This window comes from Peromyscus maniculatus, chromosome 1 (assembly GCF_049852395.1).
Source record: "Peromyscus maniculatus bairdii isolate BWxNUB_F1_BW_parent chromosome 1, HU_Pman_BW_mat_3.1, whole genome shotgun sequence".
NCBI lineage: Eukaryota > Metazoa > Chordata > Mammalia > Rodentia > Cricetidae > Peromyscus > Peromyscus maniculatus.
The window spans coordinates 157318159-157343531 of NC_134852.1; the positions used below are offsets into that span (position 1 = coordinate 157318159).

The 25373-nt window shown below is 47.9% G+C and overlaps 1 protein-coding gene across 6 annotated transcripts in view; it reads left to right on the forward strand.

The window, feature by feature from the left end:
• Pc (pyruvate carboxylase) overlaps positions 1-25373 on the forward strand; it is a 94284-nt gene that overhangs the window by 47674 nt on the left and 21237 nt on the right. The window contains exon 1 of one of the 6 annotated variants that reach the window (XM_015999056.3): positions 19052-19190. The exons of 4 other annotated variants lie outside the window; for them this stretch is intronic. The gene's annotated coding sequence lies outside the window, so the exon portion shown is untranslated. Of the gene's footprint in view, positions 1-19051; positions 19224-25373 lie in introns of those variants that run through there. One more of the 6 variants, XM_006980564.4, reaches the window with a different exon arrangement.

Consider the following 25373-nt stretch of genomic DNA (forward strand, 5'->3'; position numbering starts at 1 on the left):
TGTTTCACAAATAGAATCTTTCTTGCCAAAGATCTTAGCAATTTCAGCCTATGATATTTTTTTTTCTTAATAAGTCAAGAACTGTCACTTAAAGGAAGCATATTGTGGCCTCTCACTGCCCTTGTACTTGGGGCCATTGTTAAGTAAATGAGCGTTGCCTGAACAAAAGTACCGTGCTACTGGAACAGTCTTTGATAATTTAGACTGCCAAGTGACTAGCAGGCGGGTAGCATGGATTTGCTGAACAAAGGGATGATTGAAGTCTACTCAGGGCCAACAGGACCAAGAGAAATCTCATATAACCCAGAATGCACTGATTAATAACTTAAGAATTGCCAGTCGGTAGTGGCACACGCCTTTAATCCTGGTGCTCAGGAGGCAAAGGCAGGTGAATCTCTGAGTTCAAGGCCAGCCTGGTCTATAGAGTGAGTTCCAGGGCAGTCAGGGCTACCCAGAGAAACCCTGCCTCAAAAAAACAAAACTAAATAAATAAATAGCTGGAGAGATGGCTCGGCAGTTAAGTGTGTGTATTGATTTTGCACAAGATCCAAGTCTGTTCCTGTCATTCTCCTCTGGCAGTCACAACCACCTGTAACTGTAGCCTCTGGGTGATCAGAAGCCAGCGCATCTTCAGGGACTTCATTTATGTGCACATGCCCACAAATACCTACTCTCTTACTGTCCCTTGTTGGAGTAGGGCCACCCACAGCAGCTTCGGGGAAGTGGTCAGTCCTAGTCTGACTGCATTTATTTATTTCAGAGATATGGGTTTGCTATGTTGCCCATGCTGGCCTCCATAGTTTCCCCTGCCACCGTGTGTGTGTGTGTGTGTGTGTGTGTGTGTGTGTGTGTGTGTGTGTGTGTGTGTGTGACAGAGAGAGAGACAGAGACACACACAGAGACAGAGACAGAAGCCTGGAACTTACTATGTGGACCAGGTTGGCCTAGAACTCACAGAGATCCACCTGTCTGCCTCCTGAGCGCCAAGATTAAAGGCGTGCGCCACTAACTAACCCAGGATGCCTCTGGTTTCTTAATCATTCCTCTAAGCCTCCTGTGTGCTGGGATAGACAGGTGTGTACTGCCACACCTGGCTTACTTTTTATCTTTGTTGTTTTACTTTCATACATGATCTGTAGTTAGATGGAGAGGGACATTCCAGGTTGGAAGTTATTTGGGAAATCCAAACCTTTCTGATATACGATTGCTCTGCCCGCCTCAGCACCTCTTGACGTGTGTGTATTTATAAGGCTCCCAGCCGGTCCCTCTCTATCTACCCTGGGAATTCCTTGAATTATTACTATTGTTTTCTCTTTATTTTCACCATTCTTTCTTTCTGAAACTCGTGTTATTTAGCTTTTGGATCTCTTGAACTGACCTTCTCATTTTACCCTGTTCCTGGCTTATGTACACTTTCTTTGTCTTTTTGCTTTTTAGTTTCTAGATTTCCTTTCATCTTAGCATCCCAGCCCTTCTATTGATGTTTTTGTTTGTTTCCAACATACTTTTAATTTCCTAGTGCCCTTTTCCCTGAGTAGTTCTTTAAAAACACATGTATAATATCCCATTGTTTCAGGGATATGCTCTTATTATTTCCCTGAGGATTTTAATGATGTGTTTTTCTTCTCCCTGCATAGTCTACTGCCTCTAAATTGCTTTTTTCCCCTGCAACTTTCTTTCCATCTCTGTCTTTTTTGAACAAACCAACCCAGTGATCTTAGCTTGCCTGTATGTTTTAGGAGTGGGGGATTCAAAAACTGCCTGAGTCCAGAGTGCAGGGGACTGTTTTGTCTTACAGTAGGTGACAGGGTGGGCTGTTTGTGGGGTCTTACATCCAGAAGTCCTTGCTCCTCTCTTACTGGTATTCTAGAAATGGTATGCAGTATGGAGCAGGATAAGTCATTTACCCCCAGCCCCCGGCCCCATTTTTACAAGATTTTCAGTCCCTCCACTATGCCTTATGTCCCAACTCTAGTTCAGAGACTCCTTTATCTGTCCAGAGGGTGAGTTCTGTTCTCCCTGGGGTGATTAAGAGAGTGTAGCTGTCTAACTGTTGGTTGGCTTTTACTCCATCCCATTGTTTGACATCTGCTTCTTCCCTGGCCGTCATAGAGTATGGGGTGGGTGGGGTAATCAGAGTTTGGGGCTTTGAGGTCCATGAACCTGACCTGTGTTCTAGCCTTCCTGATCACGTTGCTGTTATCACCTCTCCTGTTATCTCTGTCCTTGAGTGGTTTCTATCTTTAAGAAAATCTGCTTGTTACAGTGGTGAATGCCTATAATCTCAGGAGGATGGGGTGGGGAAGAAGATCTCAAATTTGAAGCCATCTTGGATTACATAGTAAGACTTTGTCTAAAAACCAAAAGTCTCTTTCCTGAATTGTGTTGGGACTTCTGGAGGGAGAAGCATTGGAACACATAACTCAGACCCCAACAACAGTCATGCAACAGGGAATGGAGGGTGTTCCAAACTGGGACCATCTAGAGCGAAAGAAGATAGTGATTAAAAAAACAACAAAAAACCATAGAGTAAAGATGCAGGTGGGCTGGATGTACAGGATCCAGAAAGTGGAAGGATGGTGGAGACAGGCTGGAAAGCAGGTTTGTGTCATTGTGAGCATAACCCAGAACTGCCAGAAGGACATCTTACCCATTATTGGCTCCTGGGTTGATGGTTACAAGGATTTTATAATAGTTCAGGTCATCAGAAGAGGATAATGCAGGGAGGGTTTCAGATATCGAAGGCAAGAAGATTGTGAGGTACTCAAGAGGTGAAACCAATAGTATTTCTTGAGTAGATGATGGGTGAGTGGAAGGAAGGGCTGAAGGTGATGTCAAAATTCAGTCCTTGAGATGGTGTTGAGAAAGACCAGAAGGGGCGTTTGGCCTGGCTTTATGTACATGTAGGGACATGATGAAGGAGATGAAGGGAAGGCAAGTTCAGCTACAAAATGGATAGATGTTTGTACATCAAGAAGCTATAATTTTAAATCCCCATACTGCAACTTGCAAAATCCTGTGGTTGGGAGGGAGATGTCAAGGGTAGAACGAGGAAGCTAGTCTTTTAGAAGACAGAAGGACAGTTTTCGAGTTGTTAGAAATGATCATCAAAGCATTTTTATTTTGTGACGCTCTCGGGCTAATTAGCGCTGCCGGTGGCTTCTGGGTACCGAACACGTCTACTCGTTGATGAGGGCCTGTTTCCCACCTTCTTTAGCTCATTGCCTGTTTTGACTGAATCAAACCCTTTGTGTTCTAGGCTTTAAATAGAGAAAGGAGGGGCTGGAGAGGTGGCTCAGAGGTTAAGAGCACTGGTTGTTCTTCCAGAGGTCATGAGTTCAATTCCCAGCAACCACATGGTGGCTCACAACCATCCATAATGAGATCTGGTGCCCTCTTCTGACATGCAGGTGTATATGCAGACAGAACACTGTATACACAATAAATAAATAAATCTTTTAAAAAAAAAAAATAAATAAATAAATAGAGAAAGGAATTTCTTCGTGTGAATTCAGTAGTCAAAAGGAAAGCAGAGGAGGGGCTGTGTTCATTGGCCTGGCCCACTGTGGAGGTGTTCTGTCAGTGGTAGATAGGGGAGGTGAGGAAAGGGCTCTGGTGAGAGCGGTTGCTAATTCCTAGGGAATAAATATCCCAGCTGTGGCCACTCTCCAGCTACTGACATGATGCCGTTGAACATGGAGCCAGAAAGCAGCAGCTGTCAGGTGGGCCAGTGAGATGAGCAAGGCCAGGCCCTGGCTCCCCATTGGCAGCTGGTGGTGCCAGCAGGACCTTGTCTTTGAGATGGTCTGACTTTCCTGAGCAAGGCTTCACCCTCCTGCAGCCCCAGCCTCTCTGACAAGCCTCTGCTTTCTTCCTCCCCCTTCCTGCCTCATGCTACCTTGGCAGCACCCACAGATCCAGCATTCACACTCAGCAGTACTCCAAGTACAAAGAGCCAAGTGAAGGCTGACTGTGTGACAGGCAGTGGCCTAGGCACCCTACATGCTTCAGCTCATTGATCCCTCTTTACCAACCCCAGAGGTAATTACTATTAACTCATACTTTACAGGTGAAAGATTGAGGCTCAGAGGTGAAGCAGCTTCCTCAGAGTCTATGGAGCTGATTTCAACCCAGGCAGCCTGACTCCCCAGGGCTTAGGCACGGTCTGCCCTGTCGTGTTTCTAGCTGGGAGTTCTCTCCACGAGTTTCTTGCACTGTCCCTGTAGGATCTCAACTCCAATGGCTTGTTAGAGTTGCCAGACAAACTATAGGATGCCTGGTTAACTTAAACTGTGACTAGACAACAAATGATTCTGCAGTGTAAATACACCTGAAGTGTTGCCTGGGATTTACTTACATTGTAGTGTTTTTGGTGTTTCTCTGAAATTCAGGCCTTTTGTTTTGGCAGTGCTGGGAATGACTGAACCAGGGTCTTGCTGGTAGACAAGTACTCTGTCACTGAGCTACACCCTCAGTCCATTAAAGCCAGATTTCAGCCAAGCAGTTTACACTTTATTTTACTGCTTCTGCTTTGGCACAGCACATGTTTGTTTGTTTGTTTAAGGTAGGGTATCATAAAACCTAGGTTGGTCTCAAACTTGCTAAGTAGCTGAGATTGGCCTTGAATTACTGATCTTCCTGCCTTCCCCTTTCTAGCACTAGGATGGTAAGCATGTAGCATTTGCCTGGAAGATTGGTGAGGTGTTGGGGGGCCACAGTCATGCTGCCCGTTCTCTGTGGCTCAGTGGTACTGAGCTTCAAACCTCTGATTCTTGGTACATTTTAAACTAGAACAGACCAAGTGTCTGACCCCTAACTCTTACTCTTTGTCTTTAAAGAAAGACTATTAGGCCAGGTGGCGGTGGTGTCGCACTCCCTTAATCCCAGTACTCGGGAGGCAGAGCCAGGCAGATCTCTGTGAGTTCAAGGCCAGCCTGGACTACAGAGCGAAATCTAGGACAGGCTCCAAAGCTACACAGAGAAACCCTGTCTTGAAAAACAAAACAAAAAACAAAAACAAAAACAAAAAAAAAAAAAGGAAGGAAGGAGGGAAAGAAGGAAGACTATTAATCTAGGGATGTATGTGAAAGTGACTTGCCCCTCTAATCCCAACACTTGGGAGGTAGAGGCAGGAGGAACACTGCAAAGTCCATGTTAGTCTGGTCTACATTGCAAGCTCCAGACCAGCTAGGGCTGTGAAGTAAGACCCTGTCTCACAATAACAGCAACAACAATGACGATGACCACAGCGCTCTACAGAAACATGGCAGAATATTGCCAGAAAAGTGCCATGTGTCCTTCACCAAGACAAGACGGTGACCTCAGTAGAGATCTTGTCTGCCATTGGTCTTCGCTTAACACAAAAGTCAGTTGACCTCAACCCATTCCTTTGGAAAGTGAGTTCCTTAAACTCCCTCAGAGGCAAGTGCTGCTGCATCTCTAATCTCAGTTCTTTTGCTGGTCTCCACGGGCTAGATGTTGTCTTCAAGTTTGATCTCAGTGCGGCTTGTCCTCATTATCCCCGCTCTTGGAGCAACTGTGGCAGGCAGGCAGCTTACATGTCATTAGGAGGCCACGCCGTCTGCTCATGGGTCTGCCTTGGGCTGCTATTCTTTCTGTGCTTTTGGCTGTTCCTCCTGGACAGTGACGCCTGTGCCTTAGCCTGGGTGTCAGATTTTTCAAAACTGTGTCAGTCACTGGGTGATGCCCCTGGCCAGATACAGGAATGTTTTACAATTGGAGTGACCCAGAAAACCTAGGCATTTGTTGTTTTGAGGCGGTGTTCTTGCTCAGTTCAAGGCCGACCTTTTACCCAAGCCTGGAACTTGCTCATTTCTTATCTTCTTTCTCCTTCAACTCTTCCTTTCTCCTAATACTTGCTAGACATCTTCCATGCAGGAAGGAGTTGCCACAGAAGTAGTGGAGAATGTCTGGACTAGCATAAACATTTATTACAGCTAGCAAAAAGAAAAGGACAAAGAGGTCAGTGGAAAAATGGGCAAGGCAGTTCACCAAAGAGAAAACCTCAAAAGATGTCTATGACCTTGAGATCATCTTCGACTTCTCTAATAGAGAACTGACAATGAAAGCAAAATAGGAGTTTGGGGTTTAGCTCAGAGACAGTGTGCTTGCCTGGCAAAGGTAAGGCCCTGGGTTGAATTCCCAGCACACACCAAAATGAAATGATAAAACTAAAAGTATAAACAAAATATCATTTTATACCTACAAAGTTGACAGAAGTCAAAAGTCTGACGTTGTAGGAGTCAGTAATGACTTGCAGGATATACAGGAGTCCTGTTGTATGTACTTCAGTGGTTGTACAAATTGCTAGAACATAGCTGTAGAGAGAGAGTTTGCAATACTGACGTGGAAGATATACCAGTTATCTGATGCAGCAGTTCCAACGATAAGTCTGTTTCTAAGAGAAATTCTTACATTCCTTCGATAGGGGTCAAGGCTTTTCTTTTTTCTTTATAAATTTTCTTTTATGTGTATAGGTGTTTGACTTCATGTATGTCTGTGTACCACATGCATGTCTATTGCCTGCTAAGGCCGGAAGAGGTGGTATGATTTCCTGGGGCTGGACTTAAAGATGGTTGTGAGCTGCCATGTGGGTGCTGGGAATTGAACATGGATCCTCTAGAAGAGTAGCTAAGTATTCTTAATGCTGAGCCACTTCTCCAGCCCCAGCTTTAAAAAAAAAATTTGGTTTCTTTTGAGACAGGGTTTCATGTAGTCCAGGTTGGCCTCAAACTTGTTATGTAGCTGAGGATGGCCTTGAACTTCTGATATCCTACCTCTCTCTCCTTTTGTGTTGGAATAACACCACCACAGCTGGCCGTTTTTTGATGTTTTTAATTGATTCTATTATGACTTTCCAATCATTCACAAAAACAGAGCAGTTAGTGTATTGGACTCAGTCTGCCTGTCACCCTAGGTTTAACAATTAGTCTTATCGATCTGTGGGCTGTGGCTTTGGAGCTTTAAGAAGAAGCAAGGACGTGCTGGCACTGTCTCAGTCTGTGTGAGGCAGTCTACTGCTGTTAATAGCATAGACACCATGGTGTAAGCAGTGGACTTGGTTCTCACTTCCTAGAGGCTGGGAAGTCCAAGACTTAAGGTGTCTATATGGCTTCTTCTTGGTTCCTACATCAATGTTCTTATTACATTCTGGAGCTGTGCCCCAGGACCTTTTCACCTTCCAAAGGTCACACTTGCTAACACCATCGTGCTGAGGTATAGAGTCATCACTTGTGAGTGTGGGAGGACAGACAGAAATATTCAGTCAATGAATAGTGAGTGGGTCCTCATTTGATCATGACTCAACTCTTTTATATAGAGCAGTATACAGCCACTGAAATTAACAAATTAACAAGAAAAAAATGAGAGCTGGGGGATCGTTCAGTGGTTTAATCCCAGCATAAAACAGACAAATGTAATAATAATAATGACAGAACACAACGCGCGCGCGCGAGAGTGTGTGTGCGTGTGCGCGCAGAGGTCTGCCTGCCTGTATGAGAGATTGTGGAGGCTGGAGGGTGACATCAGGATGTCCTCCTCTGTTGCTCTCCACTTTGTTTTTTTTTCGACAGGGCTTTCATTGAACCTGGAATTCACCATTTCAACAGACTGGATGAGCCCCGGGATCTTTCTGCCCCTCCCCACCAAGTGCTGCCATACCTGCCTTTTTATGTGGGTGTTGGGGATCTGAATTCAGGTTCTCATTCTGTCACAGCAAGCACTTTACCCTCCAGGCAGCCTCTAATGCCGTTCCTCAAGAGCCGTCCATCTCGCTTTTTGAGAAGCATCTCTCCCTGGCAGCTGAGGCTTGCTGATTAGGCTAGGTGGGCTAAGGAGCCCAGGTCCACTTGTCCCCACCTTCTCAGCGTTTGCATGGAAACTCGCCACCACGTCCAGCTTTTAGACAGGCACAGGAAGTCAAGCCCAGGGCCTCATACTTGCATGGCAAACACTTTATCAACCAAGCTTTCTTGATATCCAGTTCTGTATTGGTTGATTTTTTTTTCTTATGAAAGATTTAGTTCAAATACCACTCCCCTCAGTCCTAGATATGTACCCCTTTTCTCTTCCTGCAACCTTCCAGCATGGTTATAGGCATGCTTTTTCATATTTTAAATTATTCAAATCGAGCAGTCACATCTGGAAGTGTGCGCTGTGGTCTGACTCCTCACTGTGTGAGCTGGTGTCTGCAGTTCCTTCCCCATCGGCTCACCTGCCTTTTTGTTGTCTATCAGCCACTCTTCCACAGTCTGTTACCGTGTCAATCTGCAGGGGACTCTGCAGGCTTCTGGGCAGTGGCCTGGCTCACCAGGTGGTGCCCTTTGCTCCTTTTGCTGGCAGCCAGGGACTTGGCATGCCTGAGATCTGTATTTTATAAACATCTATTGACCGATTGAGACAAGACAAAAAGATGGAAAGTCAAGGGGACATGGGAAGTGAAAAAGACCTCTCATTCCAGAGGCTGAAGTCTTTCACCAACTGAGAGTCAAAAATTACAGCATAATTTGCTGTTGAGGTGGTCTGCATAAACACAATGTTGTTTTTTGTTTTTTTAAATAGAGATAGTTCAAATGAGAATGTTAAAATAGTAGTGAACTTAAGGCCTAACTGCATGTGGCAGGGACAGCTTCTCTCCTTTCCTAGCTGTAAACCTGATATTTTCTGAAAATTTCACAAACAAGACTAGAAACTTTCATAAAGATAAAAATTAAAATTAAAGGGCCTTGGAGAGGTGGCTCAGTGGTTAAGAGCACTTGCTGCTCTTGCAGAGGCCCTGAGTTCAATTCCTAGGGCCTACAACTCACAACCACCTGTAACTCTTCCAGGGCATCTGACACCCTCTTCTGTCCTCCAAAGGCACATGGTGTATTTACATGCAGGCAAGGCACTCATACACATAAATAAATAAAAATAAATAAACCTAGACTAGAAACTCCATTTACAGCAAAAGACATAAGACGTGTCATAACACCTTGTGAAACCCTTAAGGACCATGGTTTTACCTTATCAGATTGTATTACCCTACCCAAAGTACTGAGGAACCAACCTTTGAACTCATTTACTAAAATGGGAGGAAAAAAAATTTTTAGAAACCTTTTGAATAATGGAGTTTCAGGGGTTGGAAAGATAGCTCAGTGGTTAGGAGCACTTGTTGCTTATGTAAGGGACCTGGGTTTAATTCCCAGCACCCACATGGTGGTTTACAACTATCTGTTCTATAGAATTCTCTTCTGCCCTCCATGAGGCCAAGCACACACATGATGCACATACATACATATAAGCAAAACACCTATACACATAAATTAAAATGAATAAATCTAGCATGTCTTTAATTCCAGCACTTGGGAGGCAGAGGCAGAAGCAGGTGGATCCCTGTGAACTTGAGGCCAGGTCTACAGAGAGAGTTCCAGGACAGCCAGGGCTACACAGAGAAACTGTCTCAGAACACCAACCAACCAATCAATCAATCTAAAAACAAGAACAATGGGATGTTAAGAATCCCATTAGGAGGCGTGGCAGTCACTAAGCCACTGAGACACATCTCTGTTGAGAAGCTCCACCCACATTGCAGTGTGTACTGCCCTTCCTCTGTGTTAAAGCCCCATCTTGTTTTTTCTGCTTTCTACCAGCTCATCCTGACATTCTTCTCTGCAGTGAAGTCAAGAATTCTGGCTTCATCTGAGCAGAATTCTCGGAGAGCAACCACTCCAGCTGCTACAGCTGGAAGCATGGAGTCCTGGCCTATGTCCCACTGCCACAGATGTGATGGTCTGACTGGGTAGGACATTCAGGTTGGAAAGGGCTTCCCTCAGGAAATTGGAGACATTGGTCCAGGAGCCTGCAGCATCCCTGTTGAAGACCGGTTCTATGCAACCTCTATCCTCCCTGCTCAGAGGTGTTTCAGGTGCAAGACACCCACATCCCTAGAGATACGAGGTCTTAATCTCAATGTCACCTTAAAAGAGGCCTCAGTGTGTGGATTGAGGACCTGGACAGGGGACAGGCCTACATACTATTCCGGGGGTCCTTAGGAGAGAGAGCTACACCAAGAAGGTGATGTGGAGGCAGCGGCAGGCAGACATTGAAGGGATGTGGCCACACGCCAAGGAGTCCCATCTGCCACTAGAAGCTGAAGAAGCAAGGGATGGGTCTTTTCCATAGACCTGCCCAGGAGCAGATTTCATCTAAAACTGATGCTGAGTTTCTGACCTCCCAAACTGAAAAGGGATACGTCCCTGTTGTCCTCAGACTTGAAGTTTGTGTTCACTTGTTACCACTGCCTTAGGAACCAATTACAGGAAGCTCACCAGGTTCCTCCCTTGCCAGTTGGGGCTTTCAGCAGAGTGGGTCACAGAACCCTTTGACATGGGAGGAAGTGGATGACCTCCAGACTGCGGCAGGTTGTTCCCCACCCCCCAGTTTTCTTCTTCTTTGGGATTCTCAAGTAGCCAGATAGCGGACTCTGTGGAGTCCTTTATTTTCTCCTGTTTTCCATAGGCTAGACTTTCTGGGTGATGCTGTCCTGAACCGTCTTGTGATCCCACTTGTTACGTTAAAAACCTTTCTGCAGCTCTATTTTTAATTTCCTAGAGCTCTCTCTTGTTGCTTTTTAAAATAACTGCCGCCTCTTAATGGATGCAATCACTTTTCTTATTTCTCTGAGGAGATTAATTATAGTTTTTCTACGTGTCTGCTCTCTATATTATTTTTCTCTTCAAAATCTCCATTAAAATATTCCCAACTTTGTTTTGGTGATTTCCTCAAGTATCCAGTGACATTTGGCTGATCATTCCTATAGAAGACTGCAACCCCAAAGTGTACTGGGAGGTGTGGGCAGGTGAAGGTTGGAGAAGGTTGTAGGTGTGGACAGTGGCCTTCTCTCTGGGGATTCTGGGCGGGCTCTTTCAGACATCTGCAGTAGTGAGACGGGCCTGGCTTCTGTCACTGTGACAACTCAGAAAGGCAGTGAGCTTAAGAGAAGAGGTCTACTTCAGCCCATCCTTTCAGAAGTGGTCCGTGACCTGCTGGGCCTGATGCAATGGGAACATGTGGCAGAGAAAAACCAGCTCTCTCATAGCCAGGAAGGGAAACTGGGAGACCAGGGTCTCAGGATGCCTTTTGAGAACACCCCTCAGTGACCCAAAAGCTTTCTACTGGACCCCACTTCCCAGAGACTCTAGCACAGGGGTTCTCAACCTCTGGGGCAACGACCCTTTCACAAGAGTCACATACTAGATATCCTGCACATCAGATATTTACATTACAACTTCTAACAGTAGGAAAATTATAGTTATGAAGTAGCAACAAAAAGATTTTTAAGTTGAGGTCCTCACCCATGAGGAACTATCTTAAAGGGCCCTGTCATTAGGAAGGTTGAGAACCACTGTTCTAGCACTTTCATAGCGCCACTCTGGGGATCAGCCTTTAACACATGGGCCTTGGGGGACATAGAAGATCCAAGAGCGGAATCTTCTGGCTTGCAACCTAAGAATGAGCCTGCTTAGCTCTCTGTGGAACTGTGGGGCTGCTGTCTCCATCTCACTCCTTAGTGGCAGGAGTTGCAGCTTCTCCAGGGACCAAGCCTCCTTCCTGTCTTCAGAGAACACTGTCACATAGGGGCCCACAGCAGGACAGTGGGTTCCCATCACCAAGCTGTGCACTCTGGCCCTGACATCCTGCTGGCATTCCTGGGGCATGTAGCTCAACCTATGCTGCCAGAATGGCTGTCTCCACAGCTCTGGATGCGGAAGCGGCAGGTGACTCCGTCATGGAGGTTATTGTGTGGGGTCAGAAAGTGAATGCAAAGGGCACTCGGAGCACACAGGCACACATGTGGGGTGTTTTCTTTTATTGTGTAGGTAAGAGACATTTGAGTATTCTGAATCCCTCAAACTTCAACTTGTCTGTGTTTGCAGTCATTCCCACCTTCCGAATCACCAGAACAGAGTGCTGGGCTTCCCAGGGTCTGCAAATTCTCTTGCTGGAAGGGGCTTTTCTTGAATTTGCTCTCCATCCCCTGCATCATGACCGTAGTCAACATGCTGCCCATCTTGTCCAGCGCAGCCTCTGTCGTCGGCTGTCACCAGCTGCTGTCAATCTTTCTCACTTCGTTCTTGTCCCTTGTGCTCTTTAGGAAGGAAGTCCCAGAGCAGGCGTATGGATTACACTCTAATCCCAGCCCTTGGAAATCTGAGACAGTAGGAGTTTGAGGCCAGCCTTGGCTATTAGTGAGTTCCAGGCTAGCCTGGACTACAAAGCAAGGCACTGCTTCAAAAATGCAAAAATAATCCAGTCCTCATTGGGAATAGAAATAAACCCTCATGTCTGAGTTCTTACATCCTACTAGATGTTTCTGTGTTTTACTGAAAAGGAAAAGTCTTCGGAGCCTGGGCCCTCTAGCTTAGCTGCCTTCCTCTTCTTTCCTAAACTTTCTGAAAGTTCTCATTGAAGCTTTAGCAAGCTTCATGGAGACCCGACCTCCTTAGCTTTCCACTCAGCCCTGCCTTCCCTCTCCTGACCCACCTGGCCCGCCTCTCCAAGACAGCGCAGGCCATCAGGGAGCTAGCTCTGTGGTGTGGAATCTGGAGGCTGGCTTTCTCTTGCTTCTCAGAACCCCGTGCCTCAATACTGCTCATCTTCTTCCTTGGACCCCTCTTTCTCACTGCAGCCCCTTGCGGGGTGTTGGCCATCTTTCTGTTGTCTCCTCTCTGCACCAACCCTGTCCATGGGTGTTTCCACACTGTCTCACTGGGGACAACTCCCCCAACTAGCTCCTGCTGAGTTCTCTACCCATCTGTCCTTTCCACCTGGAAACTGGCAGTTACCACCAGCCCTCTGGGCTCTACAGTGAGCGCCCAGCTTCTGCCTCACCTGCTTCTGTGATCTTTGATTCGCTGTCGCCATAGTTCATCTTAACACAGGAACCCAGAGTTGCCTTCCTCCCGGCCTCTTTGCATCTAACAGGTGCTGTCAGTCTCCCCTTTTGTCTCCTGTCCAGGTACGCTGCCTCTATGCTCCCTGCCCCCACCTGCCTGGGCTCCGAATCCCCCCACCAGCTGTCCCACAGGCCTTAGAACACCTTCCCGACTTCCCACCCACTCCATTCTTTCCTTCACAAACCCAGCTTCCTCAGACCCCGCAGAATGGGACTTGCCAATAGCCACGCTTCTACTCCTCCCTGCCAGGTTCTTCCACAGCATCCCCTGAGGTTGGGGCACAGCCCACTTTCTCTGCCAGCATGCAAACTCTTGACCTAGACAGAACTCAGGTGTCTGCCCATGGGCTCCTTTTTAGCATCCTTGTTCCCTGCAGTGACTAGGACACTGGCTAGGAGATTTACTCCTGCTGCCCCCATCCCCACCCCCAGCCTCCTCCCTCCCTCCCTCCCTCCCTCCTTCCCTCCCCCCTCCCTCCGTCCTGGCCTCCTTCCTCTGACATTCTTCTCTCCCGTCATTAACTCCTCCTCCCCCTCTCCTTCTCTTCCAGGGCTAGTCTGTGATGCCTTCGCCCCTAGAGGCCTTCCCGCTGGCTCAGGCCAACTTTCCCAGCAGCCTCACACAGCACAGCCACAGCGTCACTGTTCACTTCTCTTTTTGCTGCCTCCCACTCACCTTCCCCAGCTGAGCCAGTCCTAAATAGCTACATGCTCTAAAACCCAGCTGCAGCTGCAGCCTGCAGCAGGATGAGCAGAGGAGAGAAGGGCGCATTTGTTCTATTGGATGTGTTCCTAGCCCAGTGTTAGGGTCTGCAGAGGTCTGGCCACCTGTGGGGACTCTTCGTTGATTTTCCAGGGTCATCACAACAAAGGACCAACTCTGGAAAGCTTAAAACAACTGAGATTTTGGCTCTTAGATTTGAAGGCTAGAAGTCCAAAGTCATGGCATCAATAGGACCATATCCCTCTGACGGCCTTGGGTCCCTTCTGACCTCTTTCAGTTTCTTATGTTTGTCATTGATGCTTGGCTTCCCTGGCTTGCAGACCTATCACCGTAGTCACATGGCCGATGCATCTTCATATTATCTCCCACCTGTGCATCTCACAAGAACACCAGGCATGTATCAGGTTAGGGATGGCAGCCAGCGACTGTCAGAATTCCTTGGAAAGACTCCAGTTGTAGATGAGGTCACACGCTGAAGTACAAGGGCAGGACTTTAAGGTATCATTTTCAAGGGACACAATTCAGTCTATGTGTCCTGAACTTAGCAGGCCCCAGAGTCCCTCAAGGCTTCTGAGAGTCCTGCTCTTATCCAGCCAAGGCCTTTCACCTTCCATCTTAGACCATCAAAGAGGAGCATATGAATGGAGACATGCCAACATGACTCTCTGGAAACTTCCATCTGCCAACATCTACTGTCTGCCTTGCCTTACTGCAGACATGGTCCAATGAGGGTTAGAATCGTGACTTCAATGCTTCTCAATGCTTACCACACTCAGCCCTGAAATTTGCCTTTTTTTTTCTTTTCTCTCTTTCTTTCTTTCTTTCTTTTTTTTTTTTTTTTTTTTTTTTTTTTTTTTTTTTTTTTTTTGTTTGTTTTGAGACCTTGTTTTGAGATCTGTGTAGTCCTGGCTGTCCTGGTACTCACTCTGTAGCCCAGGCTGGCCTCAAACTCACGGACATCCTCCTGCCTCTGCCTCCCATGTGCTAGGATTAAAGGTGTGCACCACCACTGCCTGGCTGAAACTTGCCTTTCTTAGTTCCCACCTTTAGCTTGTTGTGTCTGAGTCCATCTGGGCCACTTTAAGAAAATGCCGCAGACCAGGGAACTTGTAAACAACACACGCTATTTCTTGTAGTCTGGAGTCTGGGAAGTCCGAGGTCAGGGTTTCAGCATGTGGATCTGGGACAGAAACAAACATCCAGTCTGCCAGGTGCTCTCTACTGCCTTGCCCTTTGTCCTGCCAACAGCACACTGGGCTCTAAACTTTGTGGAGGGGAGACTTGTATGCACTGTTAGCTTGGGTATACTGTTCCCAAAAGGAACTGTGCCTTATTAATCTTTACTAAGTGCACCATAATATTTTTGAATGAATGTAAACTGCCACACAAGCTTACTGTGTGGCCTGGAGTATTCATTCCTTGGTTCATTCATTCATCATGCATTCATTCTGCATTGCCTGCCTCAGGCATATGTTTAATTTTGGTGCCAGGCACTATGCGGAGTGCTATGGAGAGAGTAGAGGGATAGATAGGCCAAGAATACTGTGCCTGGGGTGCTCACAGTGCTCAGTAAAAGGAGACAGATGGGTCAGCAAGTTGTAACATTAAATGCACCTTGCTAAGGACGTAGACTCATCCACGGGGAGCTGGCTTCAGCAGGAGCTCGATGGGTGAGAATGAGGCAGCTGAAGGGAGATGGCTGCCCAGTTAGGGCTGTCCGAGCCGCTGGGGAGATGGGCCGTCCAGGAAGGCGTTTCTGTTCAGAGTCCTAAAGGATGTGGAGAAATCAGGGCAAGTGCCCTTTCCTGGTGGGGGTGGGGGTGGGCAGCAGGTTGGCAGTGATGGCTTCTTGCACCAGAGGGCAGTGTTGGCCTTGAGTTTGTCACTTCCCCTAAGGCCTGGGATAAAGCGGCTATCTCCATGCCAGCAGTGCCCTGTGCCCTGTCGCTTGTCCCCTTCCTGCTGTCCTCCAGGCCCTTGAGATACCTGCTATCTCTGAGTCTTTTTGCATGGACAGAATGTTCGTGTAGCAGCAGATCCTTGGTCTTCCTCTTGCTGTAGCTTTTGAATGGGAGCTTGCTGAGCACTGTTGGACCACATAGCCATTGGTGATTGTAAGTGGCCCAGCTCTGCCCAGGGCCTTTTAGAGCCCTTGGGGCTCAAGCTGCCACAAGGTTCCAGTGTTTTGCTGAAGCTCAGGGGAACCCCCGCTCCAGAGCCTGCAAGCTGGGTGTCCCTGTTGTGCTGTTCTCCTGTCTTCTCTGTTACCTTGTGACACCCCCACACCCTACCCTCCTGCCCCCCATTCCCACTACCCAGAAATCTCAGCCTCACATTGTCCTTTCCATGGTGCTTTGGTATCAGCTACTGTAGCCTAAAGCCAGACGTGTCCTCCTTTCATCTGTCCCTTTTGCTGCCAGTTCCTGGGCCTAGCAGACATGTTTAGAATACTATGGAACAGCCTAGAGAGAGCGGCACATCACCAGAGGATGGCAGCCAGGGAGGAATGCTCTGCCAGGACTTTCTGCTTCACCCCGTCTGCGATTGCTTACAGTGGCCCAGGACGGCTAGGGTGGGCTGAGCTGGGGTCTGGGAGGAGGGAAGCAGGCATCCTTTTGTTGGTTAGTTTGGTAGAGACTAGGGCCTGTTTCTGAGTTGTCCTTTCTTCTTCCTGCACACCTGGCTGCTTGCCAGCACACTTGAGTCAGCACAGGTAGTCAGGACCGCTGGCTGTGCAGAAGCCACTTACCACCAGTGCCTCGGGCAGGATGTCGCCTTTCCCTTCCTTGTGACCCTCTACTACTTACTCTGTGAAAGCAGATCTAGTTAAGATCAAAGCCATGTAGGTTCTGGAAGGGATATCCCAGGGCCTAGCATTTGACTGCGGCACTGACAGGGCCATTCTGCCCCGTTCCCCAGCCCGGCTGTTCCGTGGAGCAGCACATCTCTTTGCCAGCACAGTAGCCATGTTACCTGTACCCAAACTGGCCTGACATGGAATTCTGTGCTGCTTCTAGTTGTAGGAGACAGTCTGCAAGCTATATTTTAGGTTCGAAGGAGTGGAATTTCTAGGGACATTTGGTGATTTGTTGGACAAATTGAAACTGCACTGGCATTTCTAGGACACATGACCAGTGGCACAATTGCTGTCTTTGGTGTTCAGCACAGAGTGCTGGTGGTGGCCCTGCGCGGTAGGTTAGGAGGGTTTTGTTTCTTTGTTTTAAATCATAGGTTTTCTAGTTTGGGTATTCTTGGTGTTTAAGTGCCTGTCGTCTGTGTTCCTGATGAAGTCACAGCTCAGTTCCATAGTTGGGACTTAAATCCTATCATGTCAGTTCCTGCTCTGGAGGGCAGCATTAATGTTGGACTTAAACGTGGCTGGGTTTAGTTAACCCTGAGCGCCTGGTTAATGATCTGTAAGGAAGCCTCTTAAGGACTGGATCCCTGAGAATCACCTGCTGGCACTGGGAGTTTGGCATTTGCTTTGCTGGAGAATCCACGAGGGCAGCACAACAGACCAATGGCTGTGGTGTCAGGACCTTTGCCCTGCCTCCTCCAGCATGGTGTTGTAGACACCATCCCAGCTCCATGATTCTGTCTGGAAGGGGGATGCTTAGTTCATAGATCCAGTGTTGAGAGAAAACTGAAAAAGGAAGAGGTGAGAAGTCTCCCAAGAGCTGCCTTGAGAGGCAGCAAGGGAGAAGAAACAGGTGCACCAGACACTCCTTGCTTCTCTGTGGCTCATTCTTGTTGAGAGGAGTTATTTACACGTCCCCAGTGACAGTCACACAGTCTGGGTTCCCTGTTTCTAATGCACAACCTGAGACCAAGAAAGGGATCTGTCAGCCAGCATTTGCAGGAAATAGCAAACAGGCCTTTTCAGGCTGTTGGCTCTCTGAGGAAGAATGTGGGGTGAGGGATCTTTGGGGAGCAGTGGGTTGCTTGTCCTTTTGCCACCTCCCCCCATCTCTGTGGTCAAAAAAGAAGTTCTGCTTGTGTGTCGCTCGAAGCAAGAAAGATGGTGTGGTGTCTCCCGAGGCACGTGCCCTGGGCCAGTTGCTGTGTCTGCAAGGTGGGAGAGTGCCTCTCTCATGTAGGAGGAAAAGCATCCTTTCTAGAAGCTTCAGGCTTGGGGCAAACTCCAGGTGCATTGGTGTCACCGAGCAGGAGGGCTTTCCCTCAGAGGATTTAAATCAGATCCTCAGTCACATTGCCAACATAAGGACTTCATGTAACCATTCAACCAAGTACTCCCCCAACAGGACACTGTGTGGGCTAAGTGGAAGCCTGTCTTCTATTCCCACTTCTCTGTCCACGCCATCGTTTGGAATGAGAGTGACAGGAGACTCCTGGAACAGTGCCAGCCTGAAGGGCTGAGTCTAGAAACACCTTCTGATAGGTGCTATTGTGGAGAAAGTGGCTAGTCACATCAGGGTGCCAGGGCTTGGGCTTAGACAGGTTGCATCCCCATTACTGCCCAAAGCAGGAATTCTGGGGAACCTGGAGGGCATTTCATGCCTCAGTGCCCATCCAAAGTCTTCTCACTATCCTGGGTATTCTGATTCTCTCCCACCTGACCCCCAAGCTTTATGACATCCCCTGAGCTGTCCCTTCATCTTTGGGGGATGTGGTGAGGCACAGATGCAACTTGGTCAACCTTGTTAGCTGCTCTCTGGGACCATCTCAGACCCTCAGACTCCACACTCTAGTTAGCTGTCACATGGGTCTGTGAGGGCCTCTGATGGCACACTGTCCCCTCGATCCACAGCTATCCTGCAGCAGGGTGTCTCTGGCTGATCATGCTTCTGAAAGGTCCTGGTTGTAGGCCTGTGATGGCAGTGGGATTCAGTGAGGGAAAAGCTAGATCAGCAATGGAGATGCTTCAGGAGCAAGGTGGTGTGTTCTCTTATCTGTGTTGGCAAGGCCTTGTCTTGTGGCTAGCATTGTGTTGAACTAGGGGAGAGGCAGGTTGAAGCAGAGGTCTCCTGTGATTGTGGTAGTGAACCAACCTTCAGGGCAATGTGACCCTTGCCCTCCATTATGCCTAGCACAGCCCCTCCCAAGCAGTCCTCCTAGGCACCGCTCTATCCTCTGGTTGACATTTTTGTGCCTTGAACTTCAAGTGGCAGTATGTTCTAAATCCACCACCTAAGTCTGCAGCTGCTTTCTAGCCTTAGAATACTGGTCTTGTAATCCTGCCTATCCCTGAGGGCCCAGGAAACAGGCTCTAGGCTACTGCTCATCTACTTTCTGCATGACCCACTGCCCCGCCTCCCTAGTCCGGCCCTCCCAGGCAGCCAGTGGCCCATGTTGGCCTCAGGAGGCGGCGCCCCTTCCCCTGATTTCAGCCTTGGCTAATGCCCAGGCCTCCAGCAGCCTAGTGCTGGAGAACTTTGTATTCCGGGGCCAGTGACCTCAGGTGGAGCAGCCGCTGGCTGTGGGTCGTCTACCACGTCTTCCGTGCAGCACGCCTAGGTGCTTAGCTGGTCCAGGGGGACGGTTCCAGAACAGGTGCGGCTCTGCAAATCTGACTCAAGCTCTGGGGTAGGTTTTTACATGTGGTGAAAGCATGCTGTGTGCCTGAGGACTGGATACTTTGTGGTGTGTGTGTGTGTGTGTGTGTGTGTGTGTGTGTGTGTGTGCAGGCATGTATGGGTATGCACACGCAAGTGTGGCTCATATCAGTGTCCTACTCAGAAACCGCAGAGGGATAGGAATGCCTTGGGGCAGTTAGCAAGAGGACCTTGGTGTGTACACATGTATGTGTGGGGGGGTGCGGGTGTGATTTGTATAGGGCTCTGGGAAGGTTGGGAGGATTTCTTCTCTATCCCTGCCTTCACGTAGAAGGAAGTAAAGACAGTGAGAAAGAACAACAGCTGGCTTTTTGTTTTTGTGTGTTTGTTTGTTGTTTTCCGAGACAGGGTTTCTCTGGGTAGTTTTGGAGCCTGTCCTAGAACTCGCTCTGTAAACCAGGCTGACCTCCAACTCAACAGAGATCCATCTGCCTCTGCCTCCCCAGTGCTGGGACTAAAGACGTGCGCCACCACCACCCGGCTACAGCTGGTATTTTTAACCTAAGGTCTAGTACTTCAGGTGCTCTGTCTCAGTTGGTCCTGAAATGACCTGCCTGGGTTGGAAGGAAGTGGCACCTGAATTTACAGAGGGACCAAACCACAGCGCTAGCAAAGGGAGAGCTAGGCCTAGATCAGGTAACAGTGCAGGCCAACACTAGGCCTCCTGGCCACTCACAGCCGAGTGATAGGCACTGCTCCCACTGGCCTGCTCTGACGCCATCTGAGAGGGCCTCACCTTTTCCTGCCTGTGAACATCTGCCAGGCTTGCTGCCAGCCCTGGCTCCTGCTCCCCAGCGGCCAGTCACTCAGGTCTCAAGTTCGGCTGCTTTTGCTGCCCTCTACAAGGACACGAGGGCTCGGAGGGGCTTTTTCCTCCCCACTCTACTCTCCACATTCTTTGTGAAGTGGGCTTGCCAAGGATCCCTGGGCCACCGAGATCATTTGTGAGAAGTCATGTTGTGTGTGTGTGTGTGTGTACTAGATGTACGGTTCAGTCTTCCATCATTGGGTGTAGTAGAGAATCAGCCCTCTAAGAACTTGCCAGCTCTTCCCACAAAGTGACCAGCCTTTGACACAAATCTAAAGTCTCTTTCTTTATCTGAAGAAGGCACTGGGGAGCCTGTGTGGCAGAGAGAGGGGGTAGGGCACCAAGACGGCCTGTTTGCTCACAGGATGAGAGTCAAGTGCTCAAGTGGTGGCAAGATCCAGCCACCAGGTGAGGGACAGGCAGGGCCTCCCAGAAACAGCTTGAAACTTCCCTGGCGCTTTGAGAACCTGGGTGCCGCTGGAAGGCTGCTTGCCGGGGATTGGGTAGATCCAGCGGGGAGAACAAGTGTGGAGGCTCATGCCCCGCTCTCGGGGACATACCAGCCTCATCTTCACCAGGGGGACGCCCAGGAACTAACTCCCCTTGCCCTTTCTGAGCAAAAGTCTGCCTTCTCTACCCCTCCTTCTTTCTTCTTCTCACTATGTAGCCAAGCCTTGAACTTGAGATTGTCCTCCTGCCTCAGCCTCACAAGAACTGGGATTACAAGTATAGTTTGTATTTAAAATTATTTAAAAATTTTCTTTTACATTTATCTATTTTTGGTAATGAGTGGACATGAGTACCACAGTGTTTGTGGAGGTCCTCTCCCACAATGTAGGTTCCTGAGATTAAACTCAGCTCGTCAAATTTGGCAACAAGCACTTTAGCAGCTGAGTTATCTGGCCAGCCCCATTTTCTTTTCTAATTATAAATAATATGCCCCAGCCTGGTCCCTAGCCAGCAGCGGTCTGACCTGTTGGTGGCCTGGAATGTATCTTGGAGTGGGTAGTCAAGATTAGTGAATGATAAGCCAGACTTGTCAGAAGTGGAGAAGTTTGACAAATTAAAATTGGAGAAATTAAAAATGAAGAACACTAACACTGAAGGAAATACTAATTCTTCAGTCAGAGAAAACTAAATAGCAGGAGAAAGGATGTGTGTGTGTTAAAGAATCATGATGTGAGAATCCCTTCCTCAAGCAACAACACTGCCCGACAGTCCTGGCTTTAGGCTTGCTCTTATAAACTGTCTGTAGAGATTTAAGACCATTGCTGGTGGCTTCTCACTTCTGCTGGATGGTTAAGCGTAACCAGGATCCACCGATCCCTTTGTTTGTTTTTAAACTTACTCATTGATGCATAAATTCCAGACGCGGATGCTGACAGTATCTCACCACTGATGACCATTGTGTGTGTGGTCCTGGTGCCCCCCAGGAAAGCCAGCTTTAACCTATGATGGAGCGGCCGCCTTGCTTTGCCATTGTCCTGAGGTTGCATGTTTTTGCAGCTTCTCATGTATATTTTCATTTCTAATGCAGCAATAAAAATAAGTATAGTTATTATTTTAGAAAATAATGTGTTCCCATTGGATAAAATATGGCGATTTTTGCATATAGAAATATATAAACGGATAAAGAAGAAAACAAACTCACTGCAGCCATTTAAGCCTATGGCAGTGAGGTGGCCCCTGGCCCGATCTCACCAGCTGTCACCCTTGCTTCAGAAGAAAACTTCATGAGATGGTATAGTTTACCTTTCATTTTCAGCTCACATTGTATCACAAACACTTTCCATGTGGTGAACGCCCATGCAAAGCCATCGTTGATAGATTGTTAATGTCTACCCAGGACCTTCTTGTTTATTGTTGCCAATGGTGCTGTTTCGAACACCTTCATACACACATCTCAGTCCCTGTTTCGGAATATGAATATTTTGGATTCCTGGGGTAGGAATGATCCAGCCAAGGAACAGAAGACCTACATTTTAAAAGGAATTTTAACTTTACATTTTGACATTTAATATATTTATATAACATATCTTGATCACACCCATCCTCACTTGCTTCCACTCTCCTCACACCCCCAACACTTCCTCTCTCTTTTACATGCTTCTGTAAGTACTATAGAAGCTTTTGTTTTGTTTTAAAGGTAGGCATGGTGGCCCACACCTATAATCTAATCCAAGCCCCTGGGATGCTGATGCAGGAGGATTATACAGTAAATTCAAGTGACCCTGGGCTATATTGTAACAAGACCTGGTGTCAAGAAATGAAGGAAACCAGTATTTTGCATTGTAGCCAGACTGGCCTTGAACTCTTGATCTGCTTTTCTCAGGCTTTGAAGTGCTGAGATCATCTAGTGTATCAGTAGGCCTGGCTTGAAGGCTCTAGATAGATTAAAACTCTATCTGGTAGCTGGACGGGACCTGGGGGTGTGACCTGTGGGTTTTCTGAGTTAGAAACAGTCTCCTTTATGAAGCTGTCACTCAGGGCAAGGGCGGCCCCGTGCTGGGTTTCAGCGTGTGCCGGGTATTCTGTTGTTCAGAGCCTCTCCTAACCATTGACCAACAGCAAGATCAGGAAGTGACTGGACTGCGTAACTACAGACCTTGTCTAAACTTCGTCAGTGGTCCTTTGTGTCCTTGTGCCCTTGTTGGAAATAGAAGTCCAGGGTCCAGTCAGCACCTAGTTGTCTTTCCAGCTCCTTTCATCTGAACTGATTCTGGAGTCCATGTCGCATATGGACTTTTACATATTTGTTTTTTGTTGTTTTTTTGAGATGGGATCTCTCACATATTTCTGGCTGCCCTGGAACTCCATCTGTAGACCAGGCTGGCTTCAAACTCCCAGAGACCCACCTGCCTCTGCTTCCTGCATGATTAAAGGTGTATGCCACAATGCTTGGCATTTTTCACATATTTGAAGCATTAATTTCACATATTTGAAGCAATAAAAATAGTTATTATCTTGGGAAAAATAGTGTGCCCTCTCCTCGTTGAACCAAAAATGGGAATTTGGTTTAAGTTAAGCCTGGGCTGTGTCTGAGGCAAGGCCCTGCAGGACTGTGATTTCTATCCTGGTGGACGGCTTGAGGAGGCACCAGCCATGTCCGGTTGGTGTTGGTGCTGGACCTTTATCTCTTTGTCAGTGAAGAGCTGGCCCAGTCTGTCCACACTGGGGTTAGCATTCGGATCCACCAATTCCTCTTCCCTCAATTCAGTTATCCATGGAAAATTGTGGTCCAAAAATATTAAATGGAAAATTCCAGAAATAAACAAGCCATACGTTTTAGGTGGTTTGCTGTTCTGGGTGTGTAATGAAATCCTGCCGCCTCCCACTTCCTCCCACCCACACTGAGAATTACCCTTTTGTGCAGAGTCTCCATGCTGAATTTGCTACCTGTTTGCTGGCTGGTTAGCAGTGTCTCAGTCATCACTGACTGCTGTGGAACTGCTTGTGTCTGGGTAACCAGTATTTTACTTTAGTGGCCCCAAACACAAGAGAAACAAGACTGCCAGCTGAGATTTGCAGGGGAAAGCTGTCTGCGTTGTTTGAGGGAAGAGGTGAAAGTTCTTGAGTTACTGAGGAGAAGAATATATGCTGAGTTGCTCAGATCCGCAGGAGAGAACCAAGAGAGATCACATTCCTTCCGTTCACATAGCTGTGTTACAGCATTTGTTACGGTTCTATTTGATTATTAATCCCTGTTAATCTCTAACTGTAATTTCTAAGTTAAACATTATTATGGAACATACATTAAAAAAAACAAAACACCATTGTTGCAGCCAAATGTGGTAATGCATTCTTATAATCCCAGTGCTTGGGAGGTGGAGGCCTGAGGATCAGGAGTTCAAGGTCATTCTTGACTGTTAATGGAGTTTGAGGCTAGCCTGGGCTACATGAAACTTTAAAAAAAAAAGCCATAGCTGCCATGGGGTTTAGCATCATCCAGATAAAACACAACAATTACAGTAAGGTCAAGATACAAGCTATTTTAGAAAGACTGGGGCCTGGAGTCCAACAAGGTGACACCCCACTTTTGAAGCCTGGAGTCCAGCAAGTTGACCCCTACTTTTGAAGCCTGGAGCTCAGCAAATAGACCCCCCACTTTTGAAGCCTGGAGCTTAGCAAGTTGACTCCCCCCCCTCCCGCCCCCGCCCCACTGTTCTGTAGGTGAGTTAAGATATTCCTGCCAGCCCTGGCTGCTGTATGCTACCTGGGACAGACACAAACTTGAGGACTGCCTCAGAGCCATCTTATTCTGCCTCTCAGAGATCATGGCGGACCCCACTGTCGCAGGGCATGAGCTCTGGCTCAGGACTGACACTACAAGGATGCTGTCTCTTGGTTGGCTCTTCCTCCTAGTCTAGCCGAAAAGGACAGGCCTGGGCCTTTTCCATCTACAGCATCCTCAGCTTGGATTCATACATTGCCTGTCATCATGCACCAGGCTTCCCTCCCTTGCTCTCTCCTTGTCCATGAGCTTCCTCCGCTCCTAACGCTGTCTCTGCCTCTACAGCCTTTCTGTGTTGGCCCATCCACTGGACAGGCTTCTTGCATTCCTCAACTCAATGGAACTCTTAATGAATGTTGCCCGCTCTACCCCTACACCCTTCCCTGACTCCGGCCTGATCCCATGGTCCCCACCCTTAGTCAGAGGCTGTGTCTCTCCTCAGCCTCCCAAGTCTGATGGACACCCTCTGTCTGTCCCCATCTCTGCCCTGCCAGGATCTTTTCCAATCCTTGTAGACCTGCTCATGTACTGAAGGAGGCAGGACTATCATGTCTGTCCATGCCTTCAGCCTCACTTCATGCAGGGCTCCTTGCCCTCCAGCTCCTGTCTGCCCAGCTTGTTTCATTGTTCCAAGCTCGTTCCCTCAGGACCTTGGCGATCTCGGTGATAGGTAAGAAAGCCACCTCTTTCTCCCTGGTCAGGTTCCAGCTCCTGTGTCCCCTTCTCACAGAATCATCTCTGATACCCAGCTGCAGTAACCATCTTTCCTCCAGGACATTCACAAAACATGACCTTTGAGGCACGTTGTCAGCACCGATTTGGTCAGAGATGTTCCTGTGTGTGTCTCCCTCTCTTTACAGCAGGACCTCACAGGAGACCAGGCCGCTCTGTGCCTGCCGCCTCCGCCTCTCTCCTCGCTTGCTCTTCTGTGTAAGACTCGCTTGTTCACGGCTCTCTTTCTGTCCTAGTACCTCCCTCCTCTCTACTGCAGGCTGTCCTGTGACATCAGGGTCCCTGCAATGTGTCTTTGTTATGGAGTATGCTTTTATGTTAAAAAACACTTTTACCTTTTACTAAGATCC